Below are 14,170 nucleotides of genomic sequence, written 5' to 3'. Positions count from 1 at the left end.
ATGTATGCGAACAAAATGTGAAAGAAAGGGTAAAATGGTCTTTTTAAATAGACCATGGATGCACAGTGTAATTTCTTTAAACCACAAGGATTCATTTTGTCAAAATTTCAAAAACAGGGACCGAAAATATTATTTACTCTTTATTTTATTTGATAAATAATAAGTGTAGAAAAAACTGCAAAAATGATCCATGTGGTATGCATTTTCCCCGGATTTTGGTCCAAACCCCGACTTTTTTGGGCTTCGTGGTCCTTTTGAGCTAGTTTCGTTACGTATTTGGTCCCTTGGTAAACTGAAATGACTTTAATACCCTTAGGTATTTATCTTTTATTTTTCTTTCATTTTTTAAAATCTAATACTTATTTATTTATTTAAATAATTAAAAAATAAGAGTCTCTCTCTCTTTCTTGATAAAAGTTGATTGGGTGAAGAATTACATGAGAAGACTTGTTTATATTCTTCACCATTAATGAAATGCATCTTCAACAAATGTCTCTCTACAAGACGACCTACTATGTGAAGATCTTCAGCCTCTCCATCCCTACTTACATCTCTGATGTCTCTTGATGAAAACACACAATCGAAACTATAAGACATGTGCTTAACACACGTACACATTGTAAACACACATATACTTGCACATAATGATGAACAACAGTAGAGAAAACAAGTCAGTTTTTTTGGGTTTTGGTTCAGCAAATAGACAAAATCGAAGCTTTAAGATCTGGTTTTTGAAGAAAATGTGTGGGGGGTTCGAATGCTTTCAATTTTTGTTTCAGGGTTTTCTATGTTTCACTCAGGTCCTCTGGAATCAATAACTCAAAGCATTTGTGCAAAGGGAAGAAGTCAGTATAGTTATTGGGTTTCGAAAATTGATTTAGATTAAGATTAGGTTTCAAAATCAACTTTTTTTACGGTGATGGTGAAGGAGGATGAAGGGAGATAAGGTTTGATTCAGGTAGAGACTAAAATGGGTAGTTTGTGAATGGTTTTTGGGTTCAAAATCAAAGCAGAAGATGAGAAATTTGGAAGAAAGATCTCGTTTTTTTGACCAATTAGTAAAGACGCTGTCAGCAGATGGGCTTCTACAGATGTTTCCCAAGCAGACGAATAGAACAGAGAAGGTTTTTCTGTACTTTTGTCTGTTTGAGTTGTGGAAGCCATCGACGACGACGATGATGATGTGATTACTGTTATGGGGTTTTGTTATATTTGTGATATTTGATGAAAAATATTTGAACTTTGAAGATGTGGTGATGGATTTAGAGGAAAAAGGGTTCGAAGAAATGGGGATTTGGTGTTGTAAAATGGTAACTTGAGAATGGTTGGGAGGCTACTAGTGCATAGTAACCCTATTGATGACGTTGGCGCATGAACGGTTGTCGCCGGTGGTGGCGGAGGCTGAGTGACTTCCGATGGCAATGGAGATGTGGGTTTTTTTAAGGAAGAAGAAGACCAGGTGTCTATGTATGTGTGTGAGTGTGTGTGTGTGTGTGTGAGAGAGAGAGAGAGACCTCAATTATTTTTTAATTATTAAAATAGATAAGAAAATGAAAGAAAAATGAAAAATAAATACACAAGGGTATTTCAGTAATTTCAATTTTTTGAGGGACCAAAACCACATAGAAACATGGTCAAAATGACCGCAAAGCCAAAAACGTTAGGAATTGGACCAAAACCCCAAAAAAAACATACCACATGGACTATTTTTGCAGTTTTGTCATAACTGTATATTCTATAGATATATAACTTACTTGACAAAATTGCAAAAATGGTCCCTATGATATGCATTTTTTCCGAGGTTTAGTCCAACCCTTTGACTTTTTTTCACCATGGACATTTTGAGCTAGTTTCATTGCGGATTTGGTCCCTCTGGAAAGTGAAATGACTTTAATACCCTTGGGCTATTTATTTTCTATTTTTCTTTCATTTTCTTAAATGTTTTATAATTCTTAAACATAAAAAGGGCCCATCTCTCTCTCTCTCTCTCTCTCTCTCTCCTACCTACTTGGAGGAACATATTTGAAGACCCATAAATTTCTTTTGGGGAACATGATGAACACATTTAACATAAATGGTGAACACGATGAACATAGATTGATTTCTTCCAAAATCGATTGAAAAATCATGTTTTGAAGACACAAAAATCATTTCTGGAAACACATACACAAGACAATAAGATATTCGATTTCTTGAACAAGTTTCTGGAAACACACACAAATCAATTTAATATATCTAGGTTCACAAATGAACAGTGTAAACACAAACCTGTAAATCGATTTCTGGATTTCGTTTGGGCCGAAAAGTGTCAATTTCGAGAGCTTTGCTGGAAAAAAACATCATCGACACCTCGACACTCCTCTTCGCCACCATTACCGCGGCCCAAACTCCAACTCCATCACCACTAGCACCTCCACTGGCGTCCTATTCTTGCAACGTTGTTAATCATTTTTTTACTATAGAAAGGGTCTTCCTTTGTACATTGGTAAGATCCATCGTTTCTTTCAAAATTTCACTGAATTTGGTTTCTTGAGTGGACCCATATCGAATATCGATGGAGTATTTACAATCGTCGGCGACTTGTATGAAATTTTGATAAATCGGCAAAGTCTGGCTTTGAGTTTTCTTGAAATAGTGATCGAGAGTGGTGTTTGACTTATTATGTAGTCAAAATCGATGAAGTCTTTAGCAATGTGCTATTTTTTGGGAAAATGTGAATTTGATTTGTTGTTTGTTTCTTTAAATTTATCTAACGGGTATTTGTTTCACTTCTGAATACGATGCAAATCATTCTTTCCAGACCACGAAAGGTACTTTTATTTGATATTTTGCAAGATTCTTGTAAGCATTTTTATAAACGTTCTTGAGTAGATTGGATTAGTTTTTGTTAATGATTCATGGATTCACAGATTCTAATTCTAAAAGCATGTATTCATGTTTGGAAGATTTGAAGTTGATTGATGTTAAATTTTGAAACATTTTAGTTGAAACTAGACCATATCCCACGAAAGAAAAATGTACATCGCTGATTAAACCAAAAATCATGGAGTCGCCTCAAATGAAAAGTCCAAGAAATTGTATGGGGATCACCAAAGATGTTAAAGAACTTCACAAGAATCCTGGATATGTCAATCTTGATGTTTTCACATATGAAGAGATACAAATTTCCACCAAAGTTTTTAGACCATATCAAGTTTTAGGTGAGGGAGTTAATGGAGAAGATGAAATGGTAGAGAGAGAGAGGACAGAGATAGAGAGAGAGAGAGAGAAAGAGAGAAAAGATTTTTATTATTAATAAAACATTAAATTAAATAAAAAAAGTATAAAAAATATATCAGAAGGGCATTTTAGTCTTTTCAATTTTCAGATGGACCAAAACTACATACAAACATGCTCAAAAGGACCACCGATCCAAAAAAAATAGTTGTTGTTTGGACTAAAACTCAGAAAATATGCATACCACAGGGACCATGTAACATCCATAAAAATCATGTCAAATTTAAACTTTTTAAAACATTTCAAAACCAATGGTTATTACAAAACTTGTTTTTCAAAACAGTATAATGTCAGAGTATCCCAGAATCAAATCATGAAACATAAGGAGGTGTACGATCACGCCTTTGCCTTCCCGCGATCATCAGAAGTACTTGAAACAATAATCGATAAATGTAAGCTCGAAGGCTTAGTGAGTTACCCCCAAAATACCAATGCCATAAAAACATATAAATAACATATAAGCAAACAACATGCATAATGAGCCTTCAGCCTGAATGGACCGCCTCACAGGCCTACAACCTATCTGGACCGCTCACTGGGCCTTCGGCCTGACTGGACCGCCTCGCAGGGCCTTCGGTCTATCCGGACCGCCCTGGGTATGTTGGCCTTCAACACAAATCAGGACCGCCTCAACCCAACCCCCAATCAAACAAACATGTGCACATAAATATCATACGCTAGCATATATAACAGTCAAACCGATCTAACAGATCACTAATCATAGCAACATCCTATAACCAGGATACAGACCTAACCGGTCACTCACATAACATCATCCTATATACCAGGATACCGACCTAACCAGGTCACTAAACATATCACCATACTAACTACAAGGATGTAAATCAATAAGCATATCATGCAATAACCCAGATACAAATCCGAAAAGGGTCGGCATTGGTGTCTTAGACCCTGTTGATATAGTGAGGAGAACTCACCTCACAAGTGTCAAACTGTAGCGGTAAGATCAAACTCCTGAATCACTGTCACGAACTCAACCACCTATAACCACCATAGGACCAAGTCCATCAGAATCCCAATTTACAAAAATACCCTCAAAAGTCCAACTGGTCACCCCTTGGTCAAAGTCAAGGTCAAGGGTCAAAGTCAACGGTCCATGTTGACCCGACTCATCAAGTGCAGCTAGCAACTGATCGAGTTCCTTAAGAACTTAGGAAGTCATAAAACCCAAACTGACTCGTCGAGTCCATGCGTGTCCAGATGTCGGGGAAAACCCTAAATGACTCATCGAGTCCTCTTACTGACTCGCCGAGTTCATGCAGAATCAGACACTGGCAGCCTTCATCCGACTCGCCGAGTCGGCTATGCGACTCGTCGAGTTCATGCATTCCATTTCTTATACATATGTTTTTAAGCTACTCCAAATCTCCAACTTGTATATCTATCTTCCTAAGGCACATATTCCACGTAAAGTTGCAAACTTTACGTGCATGCAAGGTCCTACATGCTTAGAACACCAAAACCAAGTCTAGAATGGGGTTTAGGGCATGGTGAAGGGTTAATACTAGATAAAGCTAATGGATTTCTGAATTTGGGACCTAGAAGAATCCAGATCTGAGACCATATCTTCTGGACAAGTTCAAATCCAAGAATGACCCCATTTTCCCCAAAATGACCATATTCATGCATGAGAGAAGATCTAAGAAATGGAAAGCCAAGGTAAAGACTTTTTACCTTCAAATGAATGCCAAAATGAAGTGGATGCTGGATCCATAGGCTTCTTCTCGTTCCAAGCTTCTAAGTCTTCAAATCTCTTCAAGAAATGCACCAAAACACACTCTTTTAGCCTCACACATTAAAAAATGGAGAGTTATCTTGCTAGGGTTTGTTTGTGCACGATAGGCTGGTAAGGGAGGATGGGGAGGGGAGTCAAGGATCTTTAAATAGGGGGTAAACCCTGAAAATTAGGGTTTCCATGCACAACCCCTACTCGTCGAGTTGGGGTCCTATGACTCGTCGTGTAGGAGTCAAAACCCACGTGGGATGACTAAGTTCTACACGACGAGTTGGGGCCTCCAACTCGTCTAGTTCCTTCAATAAAATGACTAAAAAGCTTTTAAAAATATACCTGGGAGTCGGGGTGTTACAAATCTCCCCCACTTGAACTAGACTTCGTCCTCGAAGTCTGCTGCAGCGAACAATTCTGGATAGTGCTCCCGCATCTCTGCCTCCAGCTCCCATGTCCAATCAGATCCCCTCATGTGCTCCCACTGTACCTTTACCAGAGGTACTTCCTTGTTTCGTAGAACCTTTACCTTCCTCTCAAGAACAGTCATTGGCCACTCCATGAACTTCAGGCGCTCATCGACTTGAATATCATCTAGTGATACTACTGCCTCCCCATCCTGAATGCACTTTTGTCACTGTGAGACATGGAAAGTGATGTGGATCTGACTAAGCTCCTCAGGGAGGTCTAGTCTATACGCCACCTTGCCAACCCTAGCAGTGATCCTGAATGGCCCGATTTATCGGGGACCCAACTTGAAACATCCCAAAAATACAAACCAAAAATTTCATTTTTAATTATTAATAAAACCATAATTATCCAAAACACATGTCATATTATCTCAAACATCATATCAATGTATATCAAAATATCAGAGTAAAAACATCCCAGGCTGAACAAATGGTGTATGCATTGCAAGCATCCCGAGCCCTTCCCCTTGCTACCGGAAGTACCTGAAACCAAATCTGAAAACTGTAAACACGAAGCTTAGTGAGTCTCCCCAAACTACCACATACCATACACATAACATGCAACTAGGAGATACGGGCCCCGACCACTCTCATGGAGATTTGGGCCTTGCACACACTCTTCTGTCTAGGAAATTCGAGCCCCGCCCACACTCCACTGTCTAGGAGACTCGGGCCCCGCCCACACTCTGCTGTCTAGGAGATTCGGGCCCCGCCCACACTCCGCTATCGAGCAGATTCGGCCCCACCCACAGTCCGCTGTCTAACATGCATACAAGTATCACATAGACAACAAGTATATCTATTTCTATCAAGCAGTCACATAACTATACTCAAATAATACTACGAGATTCGGGCCTCGTCCACACTCGGCTACTATGAGATTCGGGCCCCGCCCACACTCAACTACTATCATATGACTTATACGGTCCGGCCTTGGTGTCGTAGACCCGTTCCTACTGAAGAAAACTCACCTTGCAAGGCTGAATGCTGAAAACTCGAGTGAGGAATCTCTGACTGCTGCTCCGGCGACTCCTCGACTATCAATTTCGTAACAACACTTAATCAGAATCTGATAATCCTTCTTAGGGTAAAATGACCATTTTACCCCTGGTCAAAGTCAACGCGTGGGTTAAAGCCAACCTTCTGGTTGACCCAACTCGTCGAGTTGTTCCATCAACTTGTCGAGTCTTAGATCCTGAAATCGCGATCTAATTCGTCGAGTCCCCCCCCCCTGACTCGTCGAGTTTCCAGGCTACTCACAGTCGCGATCTACCGATTTAACTCGCCAAGTCCCTTCACCGACTCGTTGAGTTCTTCCTGAAGCTAAAACGGGACAAACCTAATCAACTCGCCGAGTCCCTCTATGGACTCGCCGAGTTCCCCTGTCTGATTGAGCCATCTCAAAGGATTAAGCTACTACCCTTCAGATCCAAGCTCCAAACTTCATCTACACACTGGGAATACACTTTTAAGGGTAAAGTTTCCAACTTTACCCGCTCTTAGTCCTTCTTAATGGGTTTATCTCAAAACCTAAATTCTCTAGAACATAGATCTTGGTCCACAATGTTGGATAAGGTGTCTAAGTCCATAACTATTTCTGGTATGTACTTGACCCGACCCGGCATGGTCCATTTGGGTTGCATGGCATCATGCATTTGGATAGACTAAATGAGAGAAATAACACTTGTGGTTTATTAATATATTATAAGTTCTAATATATTAATAGTATTATTTAATTAGTATTGATCAAGAATTAATCTAGGATTAATTAAGTGATCAAAAGATGACTAATTAAATATATGGGTTGATCATGTAAATCATCCATAACTTATATAGTGGGCTAAAAGGCTCCATGGATAATCAAGTTGGGTTAAACCCATTGAATGCTCCATGGAGGCTCCATGGGAGTTACAAACCCATGGGTCATGGAAATGAAGAGTCATGCCACATTAGGGTTTACATGGTGTAACCCTAGATGTGACACACTATATAAGCAACATGTTCTCCACCAAAATAGGCGACACTAAGAAACAAGAGGGCTAGAGCCGATTTTGCAAGTGTAAGATTCTCTCAAAGTTTACTCCTTTGCATTTGGTGTTGTGTGAAGCATTTGAGGCATCACACTTGGGGTGCTAGGCTCACAAGGTTTCAAGGATCATAATCAACAACAAGGTAAGTTATTCTATCTTTCATTCAAGTTAAAAATGTTCCCCATGTATGCTAGATAGGGAATATAACCTTGGAATTCAACTTTGCATGATTATTAGACAAACATAGATCCAAGGTTATTAGGGTTGCATGTACACTTAGGAAGTGTTAGAATGCTCAAAACCCATCAGTGGTATCAGAGCCTAGGTTTGTTTGTTGTTTTTTTTGTTTTTTTTTTGTGTGCAAACAACTTGAAAAAAATCGTTTTTCTGTTTTCTGCTCGTATGAAAGTTTGCACATTTGTTGCTGGAAATGGACTAGAAACATTACCCTAAACTGTTTTGATGTTTTAAAGCTTGTTTTAGATGGTGTAATGTTTATGCTAATCCATTTACAATGGCAATTATTAAAATTACAAGTTTTTTTTTAAGTGTAATTTTTGATTCTTGAAAGTGTTTATATTCATGTTCTTGAACTTATGAAGATTAGATGATCATAGGAATTGTTTGTAACCTTCATGGTAGTTTAATTCATGATCATAATGTGTTTTAATGGAGTCCATAACTTGTCCTCAAGTTATGGAAAACCAAAAGTCTCACTTTTATTAAAGCCATTAAAAGAACACAAGAGTTATAAAAATGAAGAGTCTTCATTTTTATTACTCAATTAATTCATAAGTTATAAGAAATTAAAAGTTTTGGAAGTTTACAAAACTTGCCCTCAAGTTTTGGAACAAGTAAAGTCTTGATTAAAACTTTAGTTCCAACCCTTAGAATTTTAAAAATTAAAATTCAACCCTTATACTTTATAATATTATAAGTTACTAATATATATATATATATATATATATATATATATATATATATATATATATATATATATATATATATGTATAAGATCAAGTCGTCTTACCGCTAGTACGCCTCATTCACGAAGCCGGTCTATAAGGGGGGTATAAGGTTGTTGCCTATAAAATGGCAACTTAATGGGTGTCCACTCTCACCCACCGCTTCCTTGATCGGTGGAGGGTCGTTAGCCGAACGGGTAGGACAAGGACTTATAAATTCTCATTAAAAGTATGATGAATATCATAAAGTAACTAAATGCTTTTATTAAATTCCCAATCTTAGTTACTTTAGGAAAATGTGAATAAGGTGCTAATCCATGAAATTACACTTTACACTTTGTTTAAGTCGTTAGTGGAGCTCGTGTGGTTAACCGGCACACTAACTTGGACTTAACAAGGTAGGTAAAGGGTGACTTAAAGTTTATTATAGGTCGGTGGAGCTCGTGTGGTTAACCGGCACATCGATTGAGAAATAAACATTAAGGGTACCAAGTGATTTGCATGGTTACTTCACACCTCATTTTGTGATCCTCGGTATCCCAGTCACAAAACTTGGAGGGCACACTCGAGATTGAAACATGCCTTTGAAAAGTTCATTGAATCTCAAAAGAATCTAGGAATTTCTAAGAACCAATTAAAAACCTAATATCTATATTTCGTTTTTCATGGTGGAAATTGGTGAATCGTCATTCACCTACCTTTCAAATATGTTATAGCTTGGATTACGGCATACCTCTTCTAAGTTATAATATATTGTGATTGGATCCTAGCCTTAATATTACATTTGGGTGTTTAATTAAGGACTCTCTTAATATCTAAACTGTCACACCCCCAAACCAAGGATGGCGGAAACGTCCGGGGGTGGAGGACTTCATGTATAGTATCATAACAGCGATTGTAATAGTAATTCAAGCAAACACAACCAACATATATATAATTGAAAAAAATATTACATCATTGTATGAATTACATGTTTACGAATCAATTACAATATGTTGATAAAATATGAAATAGTAGACGCCTTAGCGTCCCATCCTCAAAAGCACTTGATTACCTGTTTAATGATTTCCTGAGAATACAAGTTGTTTGAAAAAGTGTCAACACAAAGGTTGGTGAGTTCATAAGCTTTTCATTTGTAAAAGTAGTATTTGTGTTAGAAAAATCCAATATTTTCCTTAATGTGTAAATGTAGTCTTAAAACCCAAAGACCGAAATGTACAAGTAATTTGTCATATTTATAGTAAAACAATGCAAGTTTAAATCGACATAAACTCGTTAAATTTTAATGAAGTTCCCGTAAATTCCAATGTTTATTAATACTTTATGTGAGTTATTATAACCATGCTATGACCTAGTTGGCCTGAAACGACGTTCTTCAGGCGTCGGAAATGTTATGACATTTGTCACCCCAGACCTGCCGGTCTAGCTGTTGCATGCAGCTTAGGTGTGGGTTTGTCAAACCCAATATAGATCTATACACAAGTATCACGCTCTCCCTCAAGGAGACTCTGGTTACAATACAGGACTTAATGGTAATTTGAAGTAAATGTCTCACAAAGTCATTAACGGAATTACGTGTTATGAAAACTTGGTACCGTATGGCCGTACCTTGCTTAATGAAAATATCCTTTGTATAAATGTACCCTTTTTAAATGTATGTGTTATGTAATGTATCATAAACTATACCTATTATAGTTTATCAACCAAGGGTAGTACGTAGTAATGTATGCAAACTATATTCAAAATAGTTTATTAAATGTTTGAATGTATCGATTGTACTTTGATTATAATCACTTGTTATTCTTTATATTTTATATGTCCAAATCCATTTGTAAACTGATGTGTGTCTAAATATTAAGATAAAATGTCATATATTGCAATAACATATAATCACATAAAGATATACACCTTGCTCAACATGTTACAAGGTGAAATGAAATTAACAGCAACTTTTCGTTGAAAACAGTTTCTGTTACTGTTCTTAGAAAATTTATAGAAAAATCATCAAAGCTCTAAATCCAAATCCGCAAATTTTGAGAGTTTGGAATATGAGTCTAGTTTGTTCGTAAATTTTATCATGATTTTTAGTGATCTCTAACAGAGGTGAAAATGTTCATAATCACAGACTGGTCCGGGTTTGCCTCTGAAATGACAGGCAGTTTTGTAAAAATCACCATAAATTGTAGAAAAATCATATGGAGATGTGCAAGTAGGCATTTTAAAGCTAAGAGTTTGAACGACTTGCACCTGGAACAGTTTTGAAAACTAAAATATTTAAGTTGACCAAAACAGTCCGTGAATAAAGTCCATCTTTTCTGATGTAATCTGTTAGAAAAAGTTTAATGGTGTTCTTGATGATTTTACTTGTATTCCCCCCCTTAAAACTTAAGAAAAACATGTAAATGTAGGGGTATGAACTCACTTTATGTGGTTTCAGTGGATGAAAGTGAGAGAGAGGAAGTGTTCAACTCAAGAACACTAAGAAGATGTCTTGATGATTCGAAAATCTAACACCGAATAAGATGGAACTTGTGTAAGATATCAATGATTTGAGTAGAATGGAGTTTAATAATTATGTGAATGATGAAGATACTTACTAATTGAAGCAAGAAATCCCTGGAGAAAGCCTTGAAGTTCTTGAAGTTGAGAGAAAAGATGAGAGAATTTTGGAGAGTGTTCTTGGTTGCTAAGTGTAGAATGAAAGAGTTTTTATGGAGGATGAGGAGAGAGGATCAATCCTCCAGCTCTTAGAACGTGGGAAGAGCTGGAGATTGGTTGTAAAGGTCCACTAAGGAGACAAGGAGTAGTGGGAAAGAGTGGATGATCATAGAGTGAGGTGGTGGTGGCTTGCTTTTGTCATAAAATAAGGAAAAGCAAATATTCCCTCAATAATTAGTCCAACCACCAATTCTTTTAATACATTTTTATAAAAACCCTGGAGATTTATATATTTTGGGGCCTTAGTTTATAAAATAAAGTTTTGGGTGAAAATCCCACGTTAAAATAATGAAAAACGGAGTTAAAACGAAGTCGTAGTCGAAAAACCGGAAAAATTATGACACGCAAACATGCATGTCGTCTTCTTTTATGACAGGGGCTTCCTTGATACTCATTGCATGTCCTAAACACGCGAGTCGTAAGTTTACGACAGACAAATGTGTGTCGTCTTCCTTTATGACAGGGACTTCGGTCCTGAAGCTTCAGTTTTGGGTCCTTAAGCCTATTTTACCCGTTTTTACCCCGTTTCAAGTGGTTTTTGACCCAGTTAAGGGTCGGGATGGCCCGAATGATTACAAAAAATTAAAGGAACTTTTGAGAGAGATTTGGGAGAGATTTGGGAGAGATTCGGGAGAGATTTGGGAGAGATTTTAATAGAGAGAGGTTGAGTGAAAGAGATTGTGAGAGGTTTCCTTTGTGATCTTTTTGAGTGTCCGGCTTCGCAACGAAAGGTCCATAAACCCCGTTAAGCCATGATTTAGTGTCTTACACAATCCCGATGATTGTGCAATAGTGTTTTATCGCTTTGGTTTGTTGTTTAGCATTGATAAGGCTAAGGAAAATCAAACACATGAACTTTCCAAATGATGATTTCTCATTAAAATAGCGAATTGTATAGTGATTACATAACGTAACCCTAGCATACAAGGGTTATTGGAGTTGACCGGTTTGACTTGTTGACTTTGAATTGACCGAAATTTGACGGTTGTCACATCATCCCCCCGTTAGAAGGAATTTCGTCCCGAAATTTTCATTTTGACTGGGATTTCAAGAGTTTGGGAAGAGATGTGGATACTTTTGTTTCATCTGATCCTCGCGTTCCCAGGTGAATTCGGGTCCTCGTTTAGCGTTCCAACGTACCTTCACGATGGGAATACGACTTTGTTTCGTTCGTTTGATTTCCCGGTCCATGATCTCCACAGGTTCTTCCACGAAGTTGAGGCTCTCATTGATCTCGATTTCCTCGAGTGGAATAATGAGAGTCTCATCGGATAGGCACTTTTTCAAGTTCGAGACGTGGAAGGTAGGATGCACATTACTAAGTTCGCGGGGTAGATTGAGTTTGTAAGCTACGGGGCCGATTCTAGCGAGAATCTCAAAAGGTCCTATGTATCTTGGATTCAGCTTCCCACGCTTTCCGAAGCGTATCAAGCCTTTCCAGGGTGAGACTTTCAAAAGGACTCGGTCTCCCACCTGGAATTCCAAGGGTTTCCTCCGCTTGTCCGCGTAGCTTTTCTGTCGGTCTCTTGAGGCTTTAAGTCGTGCTCGGATTTGTACGATCTTTTCGGTGGTTTCGCGGATGATTTCTGGACCGGTGAGAGTGCTATTAGAGACTTGCCCTCTAGCTAGCTGTGTATCCCCCACCTCAGTCCAACACAGGGGTGATCTGCATTTGCGACCGTAAAGAGCTTCGAATGGAGCGACTTTGATGCTAGTATGATAGCTGTTATTGTAGGAGAATTCGATAAGTGGTAGATGGGTATCCCATGCTTTACCGAAGTCTATCACACAAGCTCTTAACATGTCTTCCAACGTTTGAATGGTTCGCTCGCTCTGTCCGTCGGTTTGTGGGTGGTAGGCCGTACTCATGTCAAGCCTAGTTCCCAATGATTTTTGTAGAGACTGCCAAAACCGTGAGGTAAATCTACTATCTCTATCGGAGATAATGGATATCGGCACACCATGGAGTCGTACAATCTCTCTGATGTACGTTCTAGTCAGCTTCTCCATCTTGTCGGTTTCTTTTATTGGAAGAAAGTGTGCTGATTTGGTCAATCTGTCTACAATTACCCATATTGTGTCAAGACCGCCCGATGTCTTAGGCAGCTTGGTTATGAAGTCCATTGTTATTCGTTCCCACTTCCACTCAGGTATATCCGGCTGTTGTAATAGCCCGGATGGTTTCTGGTATTCGGTTTTGACCTTAGCGCAAGTCAGGCACTTGCTCACATAGGTAGCAATCTCAGCTTTCATGTTCGGCCACCAGTATAATTTCTTGAGGTCCAGATACATCTTATCCGACCCGGGATGGATGGAGTATCGAGTCTTGTGTGCTTCATTCATGACGACATCTCGGAGTCCACCGAACTTCGGTGTCCAAATCCGGTTCATGATATAACGTGCTCCATCCTCCTTGACTTCTAAGTTTTTATCCATTCCCCTTAATGTCTCTCCTGCCACCTTTTCTGGTTTCAAAGCTTCCAGTTGAGCTTCCTTGATTTGTATGGTCAGGTGGGAATGGATTGTCATTGTTAAGGATTTTACTCGGCGGCCCGAGTACTCCTTCCTGCTTAGAGCATCGGCCACTACATTGGCCTTGCCCGGATGATAACGAATTTCGCACTCGTAGTCATTCAGCAACTCCACCCATCTCCTCTGTCGCATGTTGAGCTCTTTCTGATTGAGGATATGCTGAAGACTTTTGTGATCAGTGAAGATAGTGCATTTCGTGCCGTAGAGGTAGTGTCTCCAGATCTTCAAAGCGAATACCACTGCTCCTAATTCCAGGTCGTGCGTAGTATAATTAACCTCGTGCGTCTTAAGCTGTCTCGATGCATACGCGATAACCTTCCCTCTCTGCATGAGCACACATCCGAGGCCTTGATTCGAAGCATCACAGTACACTACGAAGTCCTCGGTTCCCTCTGGGAGAGACAAGATCGGTGCGCTGCATAGGGCTTGTTT

The 14,170-nt window shown here is 38.8% G+C and overlaps 1 long non-coding RNA gene across 1 annotated transcript; it reads right to left on the bottom strand.

Moving 5' to 3' along the window:
• Nucleotides 1-9,384: 9,384 nt before the first annotated feature.
• LOC145109815 (uncharacterized) lies at nucleotides 9,385-11,339 on the bottom strand. Its single transcript, XR_013709229.1, has 3 exons — nucleotides 11,086-11,339; nucleotides 10,911-10,995; nucleotides 9,385-9,557 (listed from the first exon to the last, which is right to left on the bottom strand). It is a non-coding gene; the product is annotated as an uncharacterized LOC145109815 (long non-coding RNA).
• Nucleotides 11,340-14,170: the final 2,831 nt, after the last annotated feature.

Source organism: Lactuca virosa, chromosome 4 (genome assembly GCF_052849685.1).
Source record: "Lactuca virosa cultivar CGN04683 chromosome 4, Lactuca_virosa_CGN04683_v6, whole genome shotgun sequence".
In the NCBI taxonomy this organism is placed as follows: Eukaryota; Viridiplantae; Streptophyta; class Magnoliopsida; order Asterales; family Asteraceae; genus Lactuca; species Lactuca virosa.
This window is presented reverse-complemented; position numbering and strand designations above follow the sequence as displayed.